The 24,749-nt window shown below is 32.6% G+C and overlaps 1 protein-coding gene across 2 annotated transcripts in view; it reads right to left on the reverse strand.

Annotated features, from left to right (window-relative positions):
- The window catches only part of LOC132741486 (cAMP-regulated phosphoprotein 21-like), an 83,557-nt gene extending 60,016 nt beyond the window's left edge, over nt 1-23,541 (reverse strand). Inside the window, exon 1 of one of the 2 annotated variants that reach the window (XM_060729655.1) lies at nt 23,359-23,541. The gene's annotated coding sequence lies outside the window, so the exon portion shown is untranslated. Of the gene's footprint in view, nt 1-10,690; nt 10,973-23,358 lie in introns of those variants that run through there. The other variant, XM_060729656.1, reaches the window with a different exon arrangement.
- Between the last annotated feature and the right edge of the window lie 1,208 nt (nt 23,542-24,749).

Raw genomic sequence — 24,749 nt, forward strand, 5'->3', positions numbered from 1 at the left:
TGTCAACATCATAATTGTCTTTTATTACATACAACACTAAAACTGTTCTGCTTTTCAAACAAAAGCGATACTATTCTGACATATAGATCGTATCATTATTCATAAAGTATTCTCGGTATTCTTACATAATATCTGATCATAAAATACTTCTCATTTAGCTTCACAATACACCAATATATAGACAAAATATGTTTATTGCTTGATTTATGAATATGTTAATTGATAATGTACCTAACAGGTCACTTGACTTCTTGTTTTTTTTAATTGTTGACGAGAATACGAGAATACGTTCATGGGTTGCTTTGTATAGAAATCAGCAAAATATTTTGAAAATGACTTTCATACCTTTGGGGTTAAATATGAATTTATTCAATCAACATGTATAGTTTCAATTTTTGAAACTGTCCATTATCAAATTTGGGGATATATCAAGATGAAAATTGAAATTGGCGGGGGAAGGAACCCTTGAACTCTTAAAAACAGCCCTCTCCATTACCATATTACATGTACCTTAGAGTAAAATAAACATTCATCAACAATTAAATACTTTATTTTAACCATGTGAACACTTATATATCAAATTCAAATATATTACAATTTTCAATTTCAAAAAAACAAACAAAAAAACTTGAATGAATTTTAATTTTCAATTACAACAAAAAACCAAACTCAAACTTATACAAGGAAAAAAACTTCCTCTTTTGAAAGCAAACCATATAAAGTACAAATGAGCTCATACCTTGTCACGTAACTAACCTTCATATAATAAAACATACAAACAGTAAGTTTAAAAGCAATCCCACAAAACACAATCATGACCACAACAAAAAAACAATTAATCAGAAATCGAAAACGTGTTCATCTGTTTCATTGCTGAATCCTCCCACAATAACATTAATTCAAAATGTCAAAATCGTTTTGTATGTAATAAAGAAATAATGACTTATTCTAGTTGTAAGTACAATTCGGGGAAGTGTGATAATAGTACATCCATGTACAACGATCGTAATACATGCCTTATAATTAACATCACCTTTTGCTATGATTTATTTATGTAAATTTATTGCTGTAACAACACATTGACACAAGAGCATTATAAAACATAATCGTCATTCATAAATAATGTCGCATCCTACAATGTATTAATAACCCACAGCACTTTTGACACCAATGTTCATAGTTTACCAGTACAATTTTACTTTGACTCCCACACAAAATGTTATATACTGACAGGGATGCAATGATACAGTGAAACCTGTATTGTGAAATATTCAGATACAGGCAAACCCTGTGTTACAATACAATTATTGCATTACATAGATTGTGAATAAAAACACCACTTAATATTTTTAGAAATTATTATAACTCAACAAACTATGTAAACCTTTTATATTCACTATATATGATTTAGGTCATTGACACCGAAACTGGCTAACCTCAGGTGTTACAAACTTTTAAAGCAACACCAAGGGTCAAAACCACCTATAAACCTGCAGGAGCTAAGAGGTACATCGACTCCAGTAATTCAAACCTATTTAGTCACCTCTTACAATCACACAGGACTCGTGATACATGTATAATACACATGAAATACTTGTATGTCCAATTGTTTTTATTTTATCACATTATCTATTATTTTATGATGTATTTACTTTTTCAACCACAATGACATGTATTTTTAATTGTCACAAGTTGGGCGTGAATATTTACACAATTTGAGATAAAGAACATAATGATAAAATACATCAAGAGTAAACGATTTCAAAAACAAATAATTTTATAACTTTTTATAACTACTATTTACTTCAGAAATGACAGGTAAAATTAATAAGACTCTTTAATATTCATTTGCAGTTTTATGCAGGTAACCTATATTCATGAAGCATAATAATTGGTTTAAATTAATTTCAATACAAAGAGAGGTAAGAAACAACCCTGTCTTTATTGTAATATTGTATCAGTTATTCCAAAAACTTTATCATTATATCTGCAGTAAAATAATAAACACTGTCAGGCTAGAGTTATCTTCACTGATAGTTAACTTATGATAGTTAACTTACTAAAGATTCATGCTAATTTTCATGAAAATTTTGAAAATGTATTAAAAATACAAATATTGTGAAGTGAACAAAGAAACTTTGCAAACAGCGCTTACATTTACAAACCACGTAAATTACCATAAAGAGGTCAAAATATGCACACAATAAAGCCCTTACCATGTTAGTAACGCATTGAAATACTAACGCAGTAGAAATAATAGAAATGTGGGGAAAATCACACATAACATGGAAATAATTTCTTTTAATCTAAGAGCGTTTTACTTTTATTCAATATCAATACTTTTTTCTATAGTTTTTCTAAATATTTTGGTTCATTTAAAATGATGCAGCTTTAAGTATTTCAAATATATTAACCTTCTATTTTAAACAGCAATAAATCATTTTACTATATAAAACATGAAAGTGACATTAAACTATTCTTGCTTTATTTCAAAGTGATCATGTAATAATTATTAATACAGGTAAATAGAATTTTTTTGTGCTGTGTATGAATTAGAGATATAAACCTTCTCATATATGATACAAGTCAGGGTTGTGAAAGTTTTGGGGGTTTTTAATCAAATGGATGATTGATATAAACTTACTTAAGTGTTAAAAATATGTTAGTACACATTTTTTTTAGCAAAATCTACACTAACACTCCTTTCCTCATTATATTTTTAATACTTTAGGCACAATTAGCATAATGTCTGGATAGAGCATTTGATATATGATTCTTGTGGACTTCAAATCAAATTCAACCAGGGTCTAAGTAATTTAAGCCAGCAACCCAAACACATGATTAAGTAATTTAAGCCAGCAACCCAAACACATCTATCATGAGGCCCCTTTAAACATGTAGGTTTTCTTCTTCTGCAATGAATTAATGAAATCTGCCAAGAATGATGACACTTTTGGGGAGACACTCAAGGAGAATAGCGACCTAGTGGTTAAGGTTTCTGCCTCTCAACCCAGAGATTGTGAGTTTGAGCCCAACTGTGTATGACATTATTACTCCAGTAATGGTATTTTAGTTACCAGAAGCAGACGCTAAAGTGATTAATATTTTGTAAAAACTTGATTAATAAAAAAAATATGTATATTTAAACCATTAAAACATCCATATACTTAAAATAAATGGACAGTCTAACAACAAAGCAGGATACTTTCAGAATTGCAGGATATCTATTCTGTATTGGCTAAGACGGACAGAAATTACACTAATTGCCAAATCCAATTATTGGTCTTTGACCATCCCACGCAATTAAAATAATTAACACAGTTAATTAAGGGAGAACTTATGGCAAGTTATTAAAACAGCTTTAAACATCATAAGCCTTGATCATTTTCTGTTACTGTTACTAGGAGCAGATGCCTTATTTATAAATGAGCCGCGTCATGACAAAACCAACATAATGGGTTTGCGACCAGCATGGATCCAGACCAGCCTGCGCATCCGTGCAGTCTGATCAGGATCCATGCTGTTCGCTATCAATTTCTCTACTTGTTATAGGGTTTGTAAGCGAACAGCATGGATCCTGATCAGACTGCACGGATGCACAGGCTGGTCTGGATCCATGCTGGTGGCAAACGCATTATGTTGGTTTTGCCGTGACACGGCTCAAATGCATTATCAATCACATTATCAATACAACTGGTTTAAGACAGGAGTTTGACCTAGCTTCATTTTCTAGTCTAGACAATGGCAAGACCTCTCCCTAATTCTAGCAAATTTCCCATGACATCTGCACACCCAACTTTTGTGGAATATATATTATGCAAAAGTCAAATGACAGCCTGAATTATGGACTAACACTGTCTGCAGAAGTTACAGTATACATTATTAAGGATTACTTGGTACTAATTAATTCACATATTGTACCCAGTACAGCAATACAAGTCGCTATAACAACAAGCCATAGGTTTTTGTCAAGTCATACCTATAATTCCAAGAACTCATGAACTTAATTGCTAGACAAAAGCAAATCTGATACTAGGTAAACGTAATTTGCTTCCAGATTGTTAGTGCAGACAGATTTTTTTTGATATGTTAGAAGTTGATTATTATGACATAAAGGAAAGAAAATTATCAAGGGTTTTATTCCAGCAAAATCACCATAGTGATAAAACCCTAAACATTGTAATTATGAAACTGCTACCTTAAGCTGCCATGCAACAGGAAGAAATGACATTGTTGTTATTATACTTTCGGGTTTCTTAGGAAAAACTTGACAGTCTGACCGAAGTACAAAAAGTTATGGGCCTTTGACAGAGACTAATATTTTTTTATATATCAAATAAGTGTGTTAAGTAACAAGAATATATAATTATTCAACTTGGTTAATAAGATATGATTTTGTCTGAGGAGATGCATGTAAAACTTCAACCACTGTTGCTCAGCAGGCATCGGAAAATATTTTCAGAGTAATTCCTCTTGTTCTTGCTTCTAAATTCAATTTGCAGGCAACTCGTCCTGCATCAAGTTCTCTTAAATTCTACCCATAATTACAAGTGGACTAGCGGAATTTTCGATCTCTGCTCAGTTGAGTAGCAAACCTCACTCACTATTCCTTGTGTGTTTAGGTTTGTTTACCCTTGCCACTGGAGTAAGTACATGAACCATAATCATGGCTACTACTCCCCGAATACTCGGGCTGTAAGTATTATTCTTTAGCTTCATCAGGGAGCATAACTCTGTCCATCTTTAATTAATTCATGTCAAAATACCAAGATGCAGAAGTTCACATCCCGACTACTTGTAGCACTTAATTACGATCAGAGTTACAGACATGGTCTATATATTTAGCAAATACATTTAGTGCCGAACCCCGCCTCCTCCCCCACACCTCTGGTACCAAAACATTTGTAATGATACTACGTATATATTTACATAGTGCACAGGTAAATTGTATCATTTATGTTCTAAACAAACTTATTAAAATTTCAATTAAAATAGCTCAGAGAATTTGAAACTTCTATAACCACAAGTTCTATGAAAAGAAAAGTAATTTTCATGAACAAATTGTTTACAGGATAACTATATACTTTCAATATCATCTAATACCGTAATAAAACTGTGTGGGCTGAACCATCATGATATGATGTCTTGTAGAAGAACGATTACGTAACTTTTGTTTGGCACATAAACAACATGACAAGACAGTATTAAATTGTTTACCTGTAGAAATCAGGCAGTATAAATGACAAGACTATCAGAGAGTGTGTAGGTGGTGGCTGTCACAAGTTTTGTTTTGGTAGGCTATGCTCACAATGTTCATAATCATAAATGTTGCACCTGAATGGAATACCTCCACTTATATGATTGATTTTTCTCTCCGCAGACTGGGACACTGTGCCAAATCTCACTCTCTCAAAAAAAAGAGAACAACAACAGGGAGCTTTTTTTTTACCTCTTATAATTACAGGATACACAAAACATGTAAATTCTCTGTTCTCTATCAAATTTTAATCTTACTAGGATTTGAAAGTGCTGCAAAAAATAATGTAATTCCATAGCAAAACATTTCATTTTGCACTAGACTGAAGTTCAATTTTACGATCAAAATTCACAATAGATGAATTTTTATTTTTAAATAAGTAGGTCTTCAAAACAAACCTTGAGAGAAGACAAACACATAAATAAAGAACATTTAGTTAGTTTTCAGAAAAAAAAGTTGGTTGAAATATTTTAAACATCTTTAATGTCCCAGGTTATACTAATTACAATCATCACAAAATTTACAAAAAAAATTTCTCTCATCCCCTTGGTACATCGTGGAGAAGGCACAGGGTACCAGCAGAAGATTTAAAGAACTTGGGAAGGCAAAAATGAAAACTGTAACTTGTATCCTGCTGACCAGCTGCCCATGTCCTGACTAAAGCCGGGACATTAGTAGGCTTGGACAATAAGAGTGTTTCAGACCCTAGAACATAGTGACAGCTTGAAAGACAGGCACTTTGCTTGGGACCAAAAGCCCTTTTCAGGACTACCTTCTTTTCATTATGTCTCAGATTTCTGTACATTCAGGTTCTCATTGACTGCAGTACAGTGATCTACTTTTGACTAAAAATCTTTAACTACCACTCCCTGGAAACTGCATGGAGGTAAATTATCACCACTTTGTGCTTCAAAATTAAACCTTAATAAAAGGCATCATTGGTGATTTGTTCCGGGTACATACTTAACAGCTCAAGCTGCATCTTGTGCCTTAACATGCTAATGCTGACCCTCATTAAACATACACTACAGCACAGCATTATAGAATTAAAAAAAGGTAATGTACTGTAATTTTTTTCAAGAGTATCACTTACTTTACAAACTCCAACCATGCATATAAGTGACCATAAAAAAGTGATTTTCAAAAAACATAGTAGAAAACATATATAATAGCAGTTAATTTACATAGAGAAAAAATGGACATAAAAATTATATGATCTCATTATGTGAAGCCAAATAGAAGATATTTAGCTTTGGATGAAGAGTGGAAGTAAAATGTATGCTGATAATAATGTAATATCAAGTAGGTGGGTGCAAAGCCGGCCATCTGTTTCAGATTAACAGCAAAAACAACCGACAAGTCCCACATAGACATAACACTAGGAAATACAGTCTCCTATCAATGGATCAATACAGATTCATGGTGCATAAAACATACACCAAAGTCTTGGCACCTAATAAACCAAAATACAGTCTCATTTTCTTCTAATGTAATGTAAGTTATATTATTCATTATAAATGTTTGGAGTCGTGTGATGAACAAAGACTAGACATGAAAACACACTTAGTCCAGGCAACAATTGCCAAGAGAAAAACTTGTCTTCTTACTTTAGTGTAATGTTTTGTCAGGAAGACAACAACATGTATAACCGATCTGGGTTGCATTTCATGGAAAGTCCCAAGTCTAAAATATACGTCTTAAGACCAAAACTTAGACAATTTTCATTTCAAAGAAAATGTCATTACTTATGACTCTTATGTTAAAACTCTTCAATTTCTGAATAGCAATGCAGATGAATATTGTTCATGATACCAACAAGAACTTTTCGCATGTAATATCCAGTATAATTTAAAGGCACCCAGGGGCTTATTAGTTTACTTAATACAACAATAACCCCAACAGCAAAAGTAACACCATTTAAGGACATAAATCTTGCAGTCATTGTCCTGTCTTACAATGCTTAAATAATGTACCAAACTGAACAACAATGAAAACTGAATGCAACTGCATTACAACAGAATAATGAATAATAAAATACTTCAATAAAGATTGAGAGAAAAAAATACTTTCTTGTCAATCAAAAACTATGGGAAATAAATTCAAAATGTTGCAAGTGATGTAAAACTTATTAAAAGTTATTTAAGGTATTTATTTTGGTCTCGGATCCAGGAAAAGATCTGAGAATGCAATTTTGTTATAAAGGTTGATTTGTGACTGGTGTAATGCCAGTTTTATGCTGTAAAAGTCACTCTTACCAAGCTACGTTTCCAAAAATACTACCCAGAAAGTGACAAATTGACAATTTCCAAGCTAACTTTGTAACAATAGATAAGGATCAAAGAAAGAACAGATTTAACAGGAAACTGTAAAACAGTAACTACAATGTCATTGTGTGTAAATATGTTTAGACTTGTATATATTGTACTATGTCAAGTTAACCATCACAACTTACAAAACATCTATTGTTGGAAAGTTTACAGCTCTACCACTAAGTCCTTAACAGCCAATTTTCTACAACCTTTGATCTTCTGATTATCAGATCATAAATAAAATTCATATACTTATGTTAAAATCATCTCTTTGGTAAACTAGCTATTGAATAACATCTCAAGACATATTTAAGAAAAATCTCAAAAGAACCTTATAATCCAGGGGTTCTGAAATCTAACTACATTCTATTTCAACTCAAACAACAACAACAAGAACAGAATGCAAAAATAATATATTACAATCAATGCCATAAAACTACCACTATCTAGCAAAAACATGACATCTTCCAGTAAACTTGTGTATCTTATAATTAATTACGAACAAAAATAATCAATTTAACATCTCATTTCAGTTCATGATCACAGCCAAGCTGTTCAAAGATCAAGATTTAATTGCCAGGTAAAACTGTGAAAGCCTCATTCTGTCTTATCTTTAGATCAACTCCATAGAATTCACACAATATCTTTTAAGAAAGAAAAAATAAAAAGGTTTGCATACCTGTTGATATATAGTTTCCATTTGCTAAATATTATCTATTAAAACTGCTTAAATTGTATTTAATATAACTGTATTTAATTATTAAGAACACACCAAATTTACAAGAAAGAGAACTGCTTGTCCAGATACTAGATTAATCTAGACATACTAAGGTATTAATTCAGTAATTAAAACAGGTGTCCATTTAATGCCTTTACATCTAAAATGACTGATTGATGTACATTATCGCAATAATGGTAAGTAACTTGTGTAATAAATATGTCAAAATGGGCAACTATTTCTAATACAAGTGTGATATTACTACATGCATTTACCTACAAATATCCATGTGTATTGATCTCTAATTCACCAATCAGAATCAGTCAAACGTTGGTGTGACAGACTTTGACTTCTTCTTCTGCTAACATAATATTATATATACACAAAATATCATCATATCTATGGTATATATGTGAAACAATGAATATTTTATAAGCATGTAGTTGCTTTAACACAATCATATACTTGATGAGCAGCAAAAATGAGTAACAAAAGATATGACTATTAACTATAATATAATTTTGGGTACTTTTTATATGTGCACTACATTTAAGAGAGCTCTTTCAAATATAAACTTTGGCCTTTTGACATTAAGTAATCTATATATTACAAGCCATAATATACATTGTACATGCTTAAATAAATAGTTACTATAATTAACATTCAATTAATTTGCAATTTATCACTATTTTGTTCGATTGTATTGTTGTACTTTGTACTTTGGCTCAGAGGCCTATATTACAAGAAATAAACTGAAACTGAAATTTGCTCCAGAAAAGCATTTTTCTCTGACCTCTATGTGTGACCTTGACCTTGAGACCTGGTTCATGTGTTTGTAAATACACCTTATGGTGATCATTTGAATCAAGAAATACTTTAAATTCTCAATGCATGTAGAAGATAAGGCTTTAGACATAACTTGACACTGCCTGAAAGCTGCCTACCTGTCATATGTTATCCCATCATATAAGTCCCATATTTTAAAAATTGGTAACCATGTCACAGAAAATGCCCCATTTCCCCCATTAAAGAATATGGCCTACACATGAATTTAAACCATGCTAATTCTCTGATGACATCAAAAAAGTTCCAACCATACACATTACATTCTTGCAAAATGGCTTTGACAGCTCAAATATAAATAGCAGCATGACCCATGCATTATTTTGAAAATCCACTTAATTAGGCATGTCTATGATCAAACATTTAAACAAGAAAAAGGCTTCAAATGTTTCCCCTCCAGTTATTCTGCAACATAAATTTACTTGCTTTTAATAATGTATTTGTTTGTATGCATAATGCTGTTATGATATCATACAATTATGTTCACAAGTTTTAACAACACTTAAATTATATGGACAAAACCGTAAATCATTTTTAGGGATAATTTTAAAGGCCAAATATGCCTCAGAAATGCTTTTATTTTTATTTCTCAAAATGTTTTTAATTTTGGTGTACTTTTAAATTATCATTGGCCAATCACCTGAACCATCTTATTCATCTGTTGCTTTTTGGCAATAAGAACATTTATAGTGAATTAGTATACTGTTTGGAAGTCAAAATATTACTTTGTTTACATCTTGCTACTTTTATGACAAATTTATTTATAGTTATCATTACTTGCATCTATTATTCTCTAAAACCATTATTTAAACATTATCAAATTCATGTTTGCCCTTTCTAAAGATGTAAAAAAAATATTTGTTTCTGAGGACAAGTATAATGTGCCTTTAAAATAAATTGTGCCAACTTAACATTAATAGCAACTCGTGTAGACCATGATCAGACAGCGCAGATACCAGCTGATCTTGGTCTGCACTGGTTGCATGGGAAGAATGAGACGCCACCAGCTGGTTAAGGTTTAATTGTTTACATTCTGCTAAAAAAAAGAAATATCAAGAACTAATTGTATGTTACTTGAAATAAAGAAATCATTCTTAAATCAACAATGTGTTACATTACTCTTACCACTGCTCAAGACACTAAAAATACATTAAAATCAGTCTGCAAATTTTGCACGAGCCCACGAGCCCGCTAACCCATTGGCTAGTAGACATTCTGTCAGGACTGTAAAATAGCCCAGCTGGCCTGTCAAAAATTAGCAAACAACTAACAAATTTATCCTAGATTCGGCAAATAGAATTTTTACTTTATAACTTTATGAGTCTTTTTTCTTGAATTTACTTTTCTCTTCCACAGTTTAACATTTTTTGGCTTGTAAAAACCTATTTCAGCTAGTAAATATTGCCAACCACTTGCTTGAATGTCTTGTGGTTTTCTGTTTCCTACATTCTTTGACTGTAAAATTTTGAAAACAATAAATTTTATAAATCAAATTCATTCATGTCGTTTAATATAAAGATGATGTAAAAAGGGAAGTATTTCTGACATAGTGTGAATACCCACCATTATATCCAAGCTTCATTAATCCAAAAATGAAAGTAAGGAACACATTCTATGCATCAACAACAATTATGATTTTGATGTACAAAACCAGAAATCCTCTAAGAAAATTCCATTTGTTCTTTTTACGTCCTCGATGTAAGAAATATAAAATTCCACTGATTTCCACTAACACTGATTGCCTAAAGGAATCCAAAAAGATTACATTATGGGTATCTATGTCGGAATCAATGTTCTGGCATCGTAGGTCAAATCAAGTACCCCTCCTACACACTAGAATGTAACTTGTCTATCACTGTAACTTAGTAGCTTGCTCTGTACATTATATACGAAGCTGAATCTACCATCACTTACCGAAAAACAAAAACATAGTGATTATTCCTACAGACCTGCATTGTATTTACCTGGAAAAAAATGCCTGTAATGCATATTCAACCTATAACATTTGTTATTGTTTGGGTTCTTTTTTTTTGTGCCAATTGGATATATTCTCATAGATTAAGTCATACAAGACAATTATGTCTTTAAAGTTTGTTTTTATCTTAAGATAAATATATTTTCTCTAGCACATAATAACTATGGAAACCACTCTCATGATCACATTATTTGACTTACTAATTTTTCTTTTTTTTAGTCATTTAGTCATGAATTAAAGTAACCCCTATTTAACCTGGTGAATTTCTTAAATAGACTTGTCAAGTTAATTTTTTTGGAATTTTCCATTTTCATTTTTGGGGATATCAAGACATAATTCTGAAGTTGGACAGTCAACAGTTTAGAGCCTGGTCAGACAGCACTCAGGGGACAGGGCTAATCATTTTCTGGGGAGCTGTAGCATAATGGTTAAGGTGTCTGCCACTAAACCCAGGGATCATGGGTTTGAGCCTTACTCCGATAACGATGATATTTTCTCATGTGACACCAGTACTTTTTAGTTCTAGGAAACAGACTTAACATGATTAATAAGTAAGTTGCAAGAACTTGTTTCACAATCAAGCTAAAATAAATATCTTTAAAACTTATTGTCCAGAAGTCTAAGGGTTAAGTCACAGTAAAGGTCATATGTCCAGATGGCATGCCAAGATATCACGTTCACCTTTGTATATTATTTTGACCTTTCATCAAGATAGATGGAAGCCTCTTGAAACTCTTCATATAAAAGACCTAGAGTCCAAGATTAGAACCAACAGCAGTGAGGGTCATTTTGAATAATAAATGCCTAGAATAAAATCCAGAAATGTGTTGAAGTCCACATAAAAAGCAGACAAACAAAATTCATTGAGCATATTGTACTCGGGTAAGCTAGGTTTCAAGAATAGAAATTGTACTTGTAGAAACACATACAAAAACAAGAAACATCAGGTTGTCACAGTTAGCTGAGTAAATCATTCAGATTGAAGATGCTACACCAAAGCCAAAATACAATTGTCTTTACATGTATCTAAATATCTTTCTATGACCATCAAATTATACAGATTTGTTCCTTGTTAGTTACATAGATTTCATAATTGTTATTCTTGCTAAATGTTTCCTCCAACACTTCAATAAATAACAAATTTCTCTCAGTAAGTTTAGAATCATGTAATGTGGTATGACAGAGTTTAATTCCATGAGCAGTTATACTATTGATTTTGCAGTCAGGATGCTGGCATCTTATACTACTCACAAAAAAAAACTTCAACATGAACATACCTATAATACACTAGCTCTAACATTACAAAAAACATTTTAGTTGAAAAATAATGTTGTTTTTTTTTGTTGAATGAGTTGCGTAAAATGTTCTTAAGGGTGCGATATTTGGTAATATTATTCTATGTATTTGGTATAACTGTTTTGTAAACACATGGATGATCACTACACCAAGAAACAAAACAGATCATATCAACTCAACCTAAAACAAAACAAGGAACATCGCAATGCGATGCAACCAGGTTTTCAGCAAAATATTTCACAGAAGCTTTGTCATGAAGGGGCATTTGTTTTTAATTTAATTTTTAGGAGGAATTATGGCTTTTTTAATATTCCTCAAACAAAAATGATTGAGAAATTTTATTTTGTCTATTCGCCTTTTTTCCCCAAATGTTTTAGAAAGGTAAACAGTACTTTATTTTTGCTTAATTTTTGAAGTTGCGCACTGTAGAAATTGTTCACTATATATTCTGTATAAGGAAAAAATATACAAAGGGCCATAATTCGGTCAAATATTATCCAATCACAAAACCCCGACAATATGTGCCAGGCACTTGATAACAAAGCTTCTAAGAAAGTTTGGTCAAAATCCGTTGAGAAATGTAGGAGGAGTTGCGCACAGAAGAAATTGTTCACTATATATTCTATATAAGGAAAAAAAACAAAGGGCCATAATTAGGTCAAATATATACCAATTGCAAAACCCTGGCAATATGTGTCAGGGCACTTGATGACAAAGCTTCTGAGAAAGTTTGGTCAAAATCCGTTGAGAAGAAATTGTTCACTATATATTCTATATAAGGAAAAAAAACAAAGGGCCATAATTAGGTCAAATATATACCAATTGCAAAACCCTGGCAATATGTGTCAGGGCACTTGATGATAAAGCTTCTGAGAAAGTTTGGTCAAAATCCGTTGAGAAATGTAGGAGGAGTTACGCACAGAAGAAATTGTTCACTATATATTCTGTATAAGGAAAAAAAACAAAGGGCCATAATTAGGTCAAATATATACCAATTGCAAAACCCTGGCAATATGTGTCAGGGCACTTGATGACAAAGCTTCTGTGAAAGTTTGGTCAAAATCCGTTGAGAAATGTAGGAGGAGTTGCGCACAGAAGAAATTGTTCACTATATATTTTATATAAGGAAAAAAAACAAAGGGCCATAATTAGGTCAAATATTATCTAATCGCAAAACCCCGACAATATGCGCCAGGGCATTTGATGACAAAGCTTCTGTAAAAGTTTGGTCAAAATCCGTTGAGAAATGTAGGAGGAGTTGCGCACAGAAGAAATTGTTTACGCCCGCCCGTCCGCCCATCCGCCCGCCCGCCCGCCCGCCCGCCCGACAAACCTCAATCTAATAACCAGTTTTTTCCTTCGGAAAACCTGGTTAAAAAAATTCCACCAGGTCTGTTAATCAAAAGTTACAGATTACCATCTGGCATCACACCCTTAACCCTTTTAATTTACACCTTGGATTGGAATTTCAGGCAATGCTATTTCAAATTTTAAAACAATTCCACAAGTATTCCAATACAATTACAAGCAAAATATCTGAATAATTTAACAAATCAGTGATGACCATTGACTGGCTTTTACACCCAAAAAGTGAAAAACTATCAAAATCAAATATCAATTCTTTGAAAAGTAATTACATGTAGCTAAAGACAATGTAAATAACCATTGTCTTAGTAACAAACTTTATGACAGGGCTCTCAAAAATCATATTATACAAATTTTCAAGTAATGCACTTAGACAAAGTCTTAAATCAATTACCATGAAGGTTATTTTCATAACATGTACAATGAAGCTCAAAATCACTTTCATCAGTGGACTTAAAACAAAATAACTGACCAATTCCAAAAGGAGAACAACATCATTCCTAGAAATACTTCTAAAATGTTAACATAACAATTATATACAAACTTGTTAGTTTTGGTGAGCAGTGTATGTATACAGATACAGTTTAATGTCAAACCTTTCTAGTTTCTAAGGAGAAAGCATTCTGACCTTTTATGAAAACTAGAACTGTTTTTCATTAGAATTACACAAGAAATAGTAAATCATTATAATCTGCAGGTAATGGCACATTAGATCTTATGAAAGAAATGAGCAATTGAAAAATCATCTCCAAGCAAAGGACCATTCAAGAGATGACAATAAATTTCATGTTTCATTTTCTGTTACAGGCAGATCTATTTTCAGATGAAATATATCATTACATATCAGCTGGGTGCCAAATCAGAAACTAAACTCGTCATATCTATTTCTGAACTGTGAAAACAGTTAAAAGAAGAGCTCAAGTTACAAACAAAAGGACGTAAGTCACTGTAAGTCACGCGACTAAACAAGTATAAGCCCTGATGGTTTTTAATTTACACCTACAACTACATTTTCATCTTTTTCACAAAAAAGGAAAATTTATCAACTTGCTTTATTACCTTTCAGAATAGTTTTTTTTTTCTTAATAGCAGCAACACCATACATACTACAAACACAACTGTCACAAATTGCAAATATCAAGATCTGTGGACAAAGTTAAATGTAAAAGGATATAAAGCTATTCCTAACGAAAAGCTTTTAATTTTAAAATAAATAAAACAGTTAAAGTATACTGTTTTCATAATCTTACAGTCAATTCTCAAACAAGACCAGGTTACATACAAGAGGCCCTGGATTGCTCACCTGAGATACATCGCTAGAAAAGGTTCAAGTCAGTAATAAGGTTACATTGGGTTTGTCTTCTTTCTCAATGCTGCGTGATTTTTGAAATAAGTAATCCCAGGGTGGGTCCATTTTTAACCCAAGGGGTAATTTTTATAGAGGGCTATCCGGAAATGCTAAATGCCAAAGATTTAAGCTCCTGGCATTGAAGACTTAAATGTGTATTCCTATTAAAGTCTTTATGAAATTGGTGACTCCCAGGCGGGGCCAATTTTGACCCAAGGGTCATCATTTATATAACTTTAGTACAAGACAGCATGGTGATGCTACATTCCAAATATCTAAGCTCTGGGCACTGTAGTTTCTGAGAAGAAGACCTCATTTTTAGCCTTTTGTGGCCTACTTAAATCATCATTGTATGCATCAGACTTGAACTATTAATATATTCTTTTGTAGAGGACCACCAAAGGATCATTCCAATAAAGTTTGGTCAAAATTCATCAGTGGTTTAGGAAAGAAATTAAGGATAACATGGACGGACACACTGCATTCACAAAAGCTCACCTCTGAGAACTTTGTGCTCAGGTAAGCTAAAAATGTCTATGTTGCTCAATATTACCTCATCATCTGCAGCGCAAGACAAAACATCAAATTGTGTTTGAGCAAGACCTGCTGAAATCTTTAAACTGCACCAGAAAATATTATAACAACATATAAATGTTAGAATCTATATTGTATACAGAAAGAATATCCACATGTAAAGACTGGTCTAAACAAGTCCTGTAATTACTTATATGGATTATGAAAACTGATCTTGAGTATTTCAAGCAATGGTAAATAACTTAGATCAAGAGCTCCATGAAAAAAATAACAAAAACCAATACCCAATGAAATTCCATTTAAATTTCATCATACCTTTTTCCAAGATGTATCATTTTAATATAAATATATGGTAACTCATTAACACTGCCCTCATTTAACTAATAAACAATATCAAATGATGTAAAGATAAAAATTATAGAAAACCGTGATCGTTATTTTTTCTGCCTTATCATTATAACACGTGCCTTCACCAGGCCTCTGGGTCAATAAATCATGGTAGCGAGCCTGTCTAGCGGCCATTTATTATCAGTCACTGTAATAACTGACATAACTTTCTGATACAATATTGGAAAAGAAAAATGCTGGGGTTCATCAAACAAAATCAGTGAACAATATATTTTCTATCAGAGAAAAAAAACAAGCAGCAAGTATCGCTGACAAAAGTAGGTCAGCTGGAAACAAGTGTGTTATTTTAAGAGATGTATCAGTCATTTCTGCATGATGATTGTGACCAGAATTATTGAACTGATGTTATTATATAGGACAAGGGTATCCAATTATTTACAAAATATTATCTTGTATAAAGTCGCATCATTTAACAATAATTTACAATAAATCCAGTCAAGATCTCGTCTTCAAAATGGTGTGAAATTTTTTTGCAAACAAGTTCATCTGCAAAGCATTCCATAATTAAAACCATGTAAATTAATTCTATAACATTAATTTCTCATTTTTGAAAATTTATTAGAAAGTCCCTAATTAAAACTTTTGGAAACAATGTGAAAATCTTATGCTTGTGCCAGCTTGACAACTGGGGTCATCCAGACAGTTGTATTAAGTTAAAGCCCAATTAAGGAACACAAAATACAAATACATGTATTAAAGAAGTGCCTGTAGCCTATTACAATGTATGCCTCAGAAATGTACAATCATTTTTATTACTCAAAAACCTTTTTATTTTGGTATGTAATGTGATGTATATGATGCCATATTACAATTTTTGATATCTTGTTACAGATTCCAAATTTTTTCTCATTTGCCACATAGTTGAACTATCTGTTGCTTCTTTTTCTCTGTTGGCAATTGGTATAATTACAGTGAATTAGTATTTTGTATGGAAGTCATATTGTAGGGAGGACATTTTGCTACCTTTATGACACATTCAGTGATACTTTCATCAGTTACTAGACAACTAATATGCTCTCAATTAAAACATTATTAAACACATGCTTGAAATTTCAAGAGAACTGAACAAATATGAATTTCTGAAACATTTTTTTTTTCTTTATTCCTTTACACATTCCAAGGCAAATTTTATTTAAACAGTTCAAAAATCATTTTTCTCATGCAAATAACGGTCATATTAGTTATCTAGCTGTAAAGATTTATGGATAAATGTTGTATCAAGATATGACTTGTCCTTGATATATACTTCTGAAATGCTACCAAAAGAAATCGTAATATGGCATAATTTACATCACAGTACATATTTTGACTTGCAATGCACTGATACAACTGACGGGTATCTCAATACACAAACAATTTCCTTACTAAATTTAACTTTTAGGATAAAAAATATGTAAAGATTCAAACCATTAATGATTATTACATGTTTATAATTATTAAGTGTCCAGCTTTATTTGTCATCCAATGGAACCGCTGTATTTCTTAAAAATTCTGTGTGTTAATTTATAGAACAACAAAAATCAAAACTATATCAAATTCTGTTCATAGTTGCCAACTATTTTTCATAGTGCTTCATAGAACCGTGTTCATAAAATGGTTGTGACATAAAGTGAAAATTAATGAAGCCAAAAAACGCTTGACACTAAATATGTCACTATTGCTGCCATCAAAGTTTTCAATATCAGTAGCACAGACAAACACCAACATATACATATCAAGAGGAATGATTGAAACAGTGTTTAAACTAATAAATTAAGCATGTTTTTTTCCTTTGATATTGATACTTAAGCGTATTTTGAACTTCGATCTTTTTATAGTTGATAGCATCTATTTTGGTATAAATAAAATAAAGTATTGATTATATTGATTATTGCATCGCCACTTTAAATATTTACAAATCATCTGCAATACTACCATGAATTGCATCATTAAAACAAGAATTCAGTTGAATGGGCACCCTCTGCCCAGTTTCTTGTCTTCAAATGAATCTAAACTCACTCATTGAAAAAACACTTATTGGTAATAAAAGTAACAAGAGCAGCCACTGGGTGTGGCAACACTCAACCTTTTTAAACTTTTTTTTAAAACCAAACAGTTAAAAGGAAAATTAAAGAAACTAAAACTTAGTTTTTCCTTTTTTATTTTAATAAGTCTGACTAGTCACACTTGTTGTTTTGTCCAGGATGAATCATTTCCATAAATAAATGAAAAGTTAAGAAAATATAAGCAAAATCAATCATCTGAACTGGACATTCAAGGTCATTTAAAGGTTAAGATCATATCTAAATTATTCAAAATGTTCATTTGGTCACAAGTGTTGTTTTGTCCACATATTAATCAAATCCGTACAGATATCAAGATTATGAAAACTTATCCAAAATTTAATTAAATGACCGTGATGGTAATTCATTTATATATAACAAAATTGCAGTCAGTTATACAATGTAGCAAAAGTCAGTGAAAATTCAATAATTTAACCTTAAAGGTCATTGAGCTTGACATATAAGAATCCTTAAGAATGTTGTGTATTAATATGAACGTATGAAGTCAATCCATGCATTAATAACAAAGTTAAAGCAAGTTACAGAAAAACTAGAAATGTGTTGTAATGCCACAAATGACCCATAATTATGCAGCCAAAATTTCAGAGTTATAATAATCAGGGTTCTCGGGGACTCTTATTTCAGCGTATGCATGCATGTTTATTACAGCTGGACGCAAATATTTCAGAGCAAGGATTCCGCGTACGCTTAATTTTGCATGGGGACGCATAAACATTACCACAAATACACGAATACATCAGCGCTTGTCAGCCTATAGGTAGGCGGTCCTATACACTTCGACTAGTGAAGCAATTAGCCAATCAGCGATAACGTTTTCGATCATTATCACGCAATAGAGATCAGACTTATGTATACACGCGCTGTACATGTAATAACCAGATATAACATGAGGTGATAAAATTTTATCTTTGATCAACAGTTGATTGGAAATCAGCAAATTTTACCGACAAAAGGATGAAAATATTGACTATTTATGCCGCAAGTTTAAAGACTGTTTTCTCAAATAACAAATGAGTGTAATTTTGAATTATTTTCGAATATTTTTAGCATCAATTTTGCTTTAGTTTCATTCATGCAAAAACGTTCTATAAGCGTATTAAGAATTTAAGATATTATGCCAAAATACCAGGACAACAAACCAAAATACACATACGCTTTTCTTCTATCCAAAAATTGATCCCGAACATGATTTAACATTCGCCAGAAATCCTAAAATTTCGCAAAGGGCACAAAAATTCTCAGTTTCCAAGCCAAACATTGAATGAATTGTTCCTTTCTCATTTAATCAACATTAAATCTTCAAATATCGATCTTCAATTTGCCCCCTTTTTAAGATATTTGCTAAAATAATTGTTGATTGGATGAATCTCGTACACACTGTGTGAAGCTGTGTACACACGATTTCCCTATTCATTCCGCTAAATGCTGTCTATATATATTTTCGTTTTTTTTACAAATATAAACTTTTGGTCTTTAGAGTGGACTTATTTAACCAGAATAAAATTTGATTTGGTATAAAAGTGAAAAAAAAAAAAAAAAAGATTTCCATCTGTTGATGCGTTATAATTTAATTTTTATAATAAATATTAACAACAAAACAATAATCATACTATGTAGTTCAGAGTTTATTTTGAATAACTATAAACTTTGAAAGTCTCTTGAAGATTCAAAATATCAGCAATTCTATTGTACATGTAAGAATTAAATGACTAATCTGTAAACATATTAATTCTGACGCACTTTGGACTCCAACATTTTCAGGCTTGGGAGTCCATGGACTCCATGTTTTAAAGTCCTAGTGAGAACCCTGATAATAATAACAGGAATAATATTTAGTTCCAAATTTGTTTGCAAAAACCATTTTTTCATTCCGAGTTGAAGGCCCTTAAACTATTCAATATTAACGTAAACCATTTTCAAATAAAGTTTAAGGCCCTGACACTATTCAGTGTTAACCTTTTGCAAATTGCATATATTACGTATTTGTAGCCGAGATAATAATTTGAAATTGTGAACTTTTTAAGTCCTTTCCAAGTACAAGGGGGATAACTGTCAAAAAATATCTGACCTTGACCAAATTAGAACTTGACTTGTATTTTCAGGTAAAATACCAGTATTTTCAGGTAAAATACCACACATGCAATGTCTAGCTCAGACATACATTCCTACAAAAGTTAGAGCAGAAACTGAAAATTTCTTATTTTGTCTAAGTTCAAGATTTATTATTTTCATGGTTAAAAGGGCATAACTTTGCCAAAAATAATCAAACCATGACAAAATTCAAACTTGACCTGCCTATTCCTATGACATATCCTTATTTAAATTTGAGTTGAATATGTACAATTGTTGGGGAGATAATGAGCGGAAACTGAAAATTTCTTCTTTTTTTCAAAGTTAGAGGGGCATAACTCTGCCAAAAATCACGGAACCTTAACCAAATTCCAACTTTACCTAGCCTTCCTTTAATGTTTCCATATGGCAAATTTAAGTTGAATGTATACAACTGTTGGGAGGATAATAAATGGTAACTGAAAATTTCTTCAAGGGTCACAACTCTGTCAAGCCATCACACTTTGACCTGCATATATATTCCTATGATGTATGCATATGTCAAATTTGAAATAAATTGGTGTGACTGTTGCTAAAATAATGAACGGAAACTGATGATGAGGGAACCATGGAACAGGGTAACATTATATGCCCTGGCTATTTTATGGGGGGCATAAAAAGAAATTTCAATAATTTGACCTTCAAGATCATGGTCATTTATGAGTAAAGGTCAAGGTCTTCCTGGTTAACTTGAAGGTATGTCCTAAAAGACTGTTGTGTTCCGGTTTGAAGACAATCCATTCAAAAATAACAAAGTTATAGTCACTTATATTGCAATTTAGACATATGACTTTGAAGTTCAAAGTCATTTATGTTTAGATTGGTCTACAGAAGGTCTAGTCCCAAAGGTTGTTGTGGCCAAGTATGAAGACAATATGCCAAGAACTTAAAACGTTATGATCAACGTTTAAGTTTTGGGGACAGCAACATTTTCTTCGAAAAAACAGTTGAGCTAACAAATGAAAAACAAATCAGCAAAAATACTTCAAGTTAAAATTGATAGACTCAAAAGCTATAGTCTTGGGTAAGTTATAAATATAATGATATGCTTGTGAAAAGTAATTTTTACTTGTCAGCAGCTTAACCCTTCTTACCCATATTTCAACGAAAGTTTATGAGAGGTAATTAAGTGTCATTTCTTAGTAAGGTGTGAAAAGATTACTCAAAGTAAAGATGAAACTTTATTTCTGCAGTTTCAGGAAAATTTCTAAAAATTTTATTAGGCAATAAATCATGTCAAAGCTATCATCTTTTCGGTGCCATGACATTCCAGCTTAGCTGGTGGAGGTAGACCCATTGACCCCAAGAGCCTCCTGTACATTATTTTAGGCACTGAGGCAGCAGCAAGTACTCCCGAGTAGAACCAACCAAACTTCTGTTATTAACACATGACAAGCATTTTGCGGCAACATAGAATAACTAAATTTAACATTTAAGTGTAAAGCTTATTTTCAAAATAACAATCTTCAAGTCATATGCACAGTTAATTCATTCTGTTCATTCTGTAATTCAGTGCTTTCACCCAAAAAATATCTTAACCCATTGCTTCATGAGCATTTTGTGAAAAATGGCTGTTTTCTTTGAAAAGTCTCCCGTTACAAGTTCAAATTGCTATAATACTATAAAAACTGCTTCAACACTAATCAAACTTGGCACAAATGTTGACTGGACCATTGCCCTTGCAACAACATGCTCAGGCTTAAATTTTCTGTTACCATGGCAACGAGGGGACATCTCAAAATTGCCAAAAATCACTATTTTGCGTTGATTTTTTCCATCAAAATTGATTTCAAAGTGCTGCAACTTCTCAATGGATTGAGATAGAGTCAAATGCTTTTCAGCGTTGGTTACACGTTACCTTATGGTCAATCTGGGGTCATTTACAGCCTCTCACAAGTCCAAAATTTTCTTGGCGATGAGGGGGACTCCGCCCCCTTCAAACCCCCCAAACAGAAGGGGGCACATCCCCCTTCTGGCAACCCCCTGATGTATCTTTTGGTTGGGGGGCCGCGCCGAAAAAGAGGTCACTTTTTTAAACAAAATTTCTCAAACAAAAACAAGTGTTTGGGGCCTAAATAAGGCATTTTTTCATCATTTGAGACAACAAAAAGGGGGGGGTGAAAAAGGCGTTAAAAGGCGTGTATATGAAGTAATGGGTTAACAGAAAATGATGAAAATACTTGAAATTACCCTAAATCGCGTTTTTTCATGTTTAAACATGGCCTGTCATATAAATTTGAAGAAAAATTGTTGTTTTGTAGATTTTTTTATTTTTTTCATTAACCCATTGCTTCATGAGCATTTTGTGAAAAATGGCTGTTTTCATTGAAAAGTCTCCCGTTACAAGTTCAAATTGCTATAATACTATAAAAACTGCTTCAACACTAATCAAACTTGGCACAAATGTTGACTGGACCATTGCCCTTGCAACAACATGCTCAGGCTTAAATTTTCTGTTACCATGGCAACGAGGGGACATCTCAAAATTGCCAAAAATCACTATTTTGCGTTGATTTTTTCCATCAAAATTGATTTCAAAGTGCTGCAACTTCTCAATGGATTGAGATAGAGTCAAATGCTTTTCAGCGTTGGTTACACGTTACCTTATGGTCAATCTGGGGTCATTTACAGCCTCTCACAAGTCCAAAATTTTCTTGGCGATGAGGGGGACTCCGCCCCCCTTCAAACCCCCCCAAACAGAAGGGGGCACATCCCCCTTCTGGCAACCCCCTGATGTATCTTTTGGTTGGGGGGCCGCGCCGAAAAAGAGGTCACTTTTTTAAACAAAATTTCTCAAACAAAAACAAGTGTTTGGGGCCTAAATAAGGCATTTTTTCATCATTTGAGACAACAAAAAGGGGGGGGGGGTGAAAAAGGCGTTAAAAGGCGTGTATATGAAGTAATGGGTTAAAATAGATCTATACAAGATGAACAAATGAAAAATTGTATGATCTGCAAAATTGAAATGCTAGATGCTTAAACAGAACTAAAAATATAATTAAATCACAGAATAATACATGGCAATTTATAACGAAAGTTTTGGTCAAAACAGAATGACACAACTGACAATAAAAAACGAAAAGTGATGAAAAAAGATTCATAAAAATCCGAGACGCCGGTTAAAAATACTAACATGTGGGTTTATCCTGGACTATTACCATGCGCTGATGATTTCAGATACGATATATATTCATTAATATAGACACAAGTGGTCTTAAAATTCTGTTCAAGATGAGAAACGCCGACTGACTCAATTCTCTCCAGCAACTTTCTGAAAAGATGGCAGCTGAAACCACACAATGACGTCACGAATGCCGAGCGGTAACCGTGAGAATAAGAATACTGTCAAATTCAGTAGTTTACAGGCATAAATTACTATATCTGGCTAAAATTAAGAAACTAAACAAACCTCACAATTTGGGTTAAAAGTAACAGAATAAATATATAAACGTTCCTGTCAACAAAAAATTGTAGCATGTATAACAGTTGCCTGGTCTTGTCTGAATATATACTGTACATGTAAAGCGCTGGTCTCATCATTCATTTATTTCGTTGTTCTAGTCCAACTAATTAGACTTGTCAAAGAGACACCGAGGTAATTTTGGACGGGCGCTGTAACGGTTTGACAGTAAGAAAAAAAAAGTCTGTAAAATGGGTCAAACCGTTCACGCCAAATTAATTAGGCTATCGTTGTTCATACATTGTTTGTACTAAGGGTTTTTCACCATTGTCATTCATGCATGTGAAGCGTTGTGCCAAACCTGGGCCTATCAACCGGTATGCTGTGAAGGGGATGTCGTATGTGATGGTACACTTGCAATTTCTATGCAGACCTTAAGTTTTACTAAGCGTGACTAATTCTACATTAAAACAGATACAAAAGAAATAAACAAATAATTAAGTTTTTTCAATTTTAAATGTACAGGAAATGAAAAGCCTTTTTTAAAAAGCCCTTATTGACGAGGAAAAATTTATGCTCTAGAAGATATGGCAAAGATACAACTGGCATTCTGATGCACATAGAATCTACATGTACGTAAGGAATCAAATCATATATAGACATAAAATTAAAAATTAAGATGAGTTCGATGCAAATAGTCTTAACTGGATATTTGCCGATATGACAAGTAGCGTTTTTCACAACTATTTGTACTGTGTTCCCACAGTTAAATATCGTAGCTTTTACATTATTTTTTTTTTCAACTATTGCAAATTAATATTTGAATGTTATCTCGTTTAATACCGAGTAAGTCTAACTGGCCGTGGTTGGTATAGTTTTCACTCCGGACCACGGCAGTAAGCCACATTGAATTTACCAGAGCAAAGTTCAGCCACATTGTTCTTGGGCAAGCTGTCAAGTATATTACCTCAGTTGTGCAAGGAACTGATCACTTCGCAGAAGTACAGTGTGAATAACCGTAGAAAGGATTTAAGGATCGATCACAACGAAAGTGACCTGCACCTTCCGGGAATCAACCCGGGTCTCCCGATTCACAATCCAACGCTCTATTGAGCTAACCGGAC

This window comes from Ruditapes philippinarum, unplaced genomic scaffold (genome assembly GCF_026571515.1).
Source record: "Ruditapes philippinarum isolate M1 unplaced genomic scaffold, ASM2657151v2 ctg45_1_1_1_1, whole genome shotgun sequence".
Taxonomy (NCBI): domain Eukaryota; kingdom Metazoa; phylum Mollusca; class Bivalvia; order Venerida; family Veneridae; genus Ruditapes; species Ruditapes philippinarum.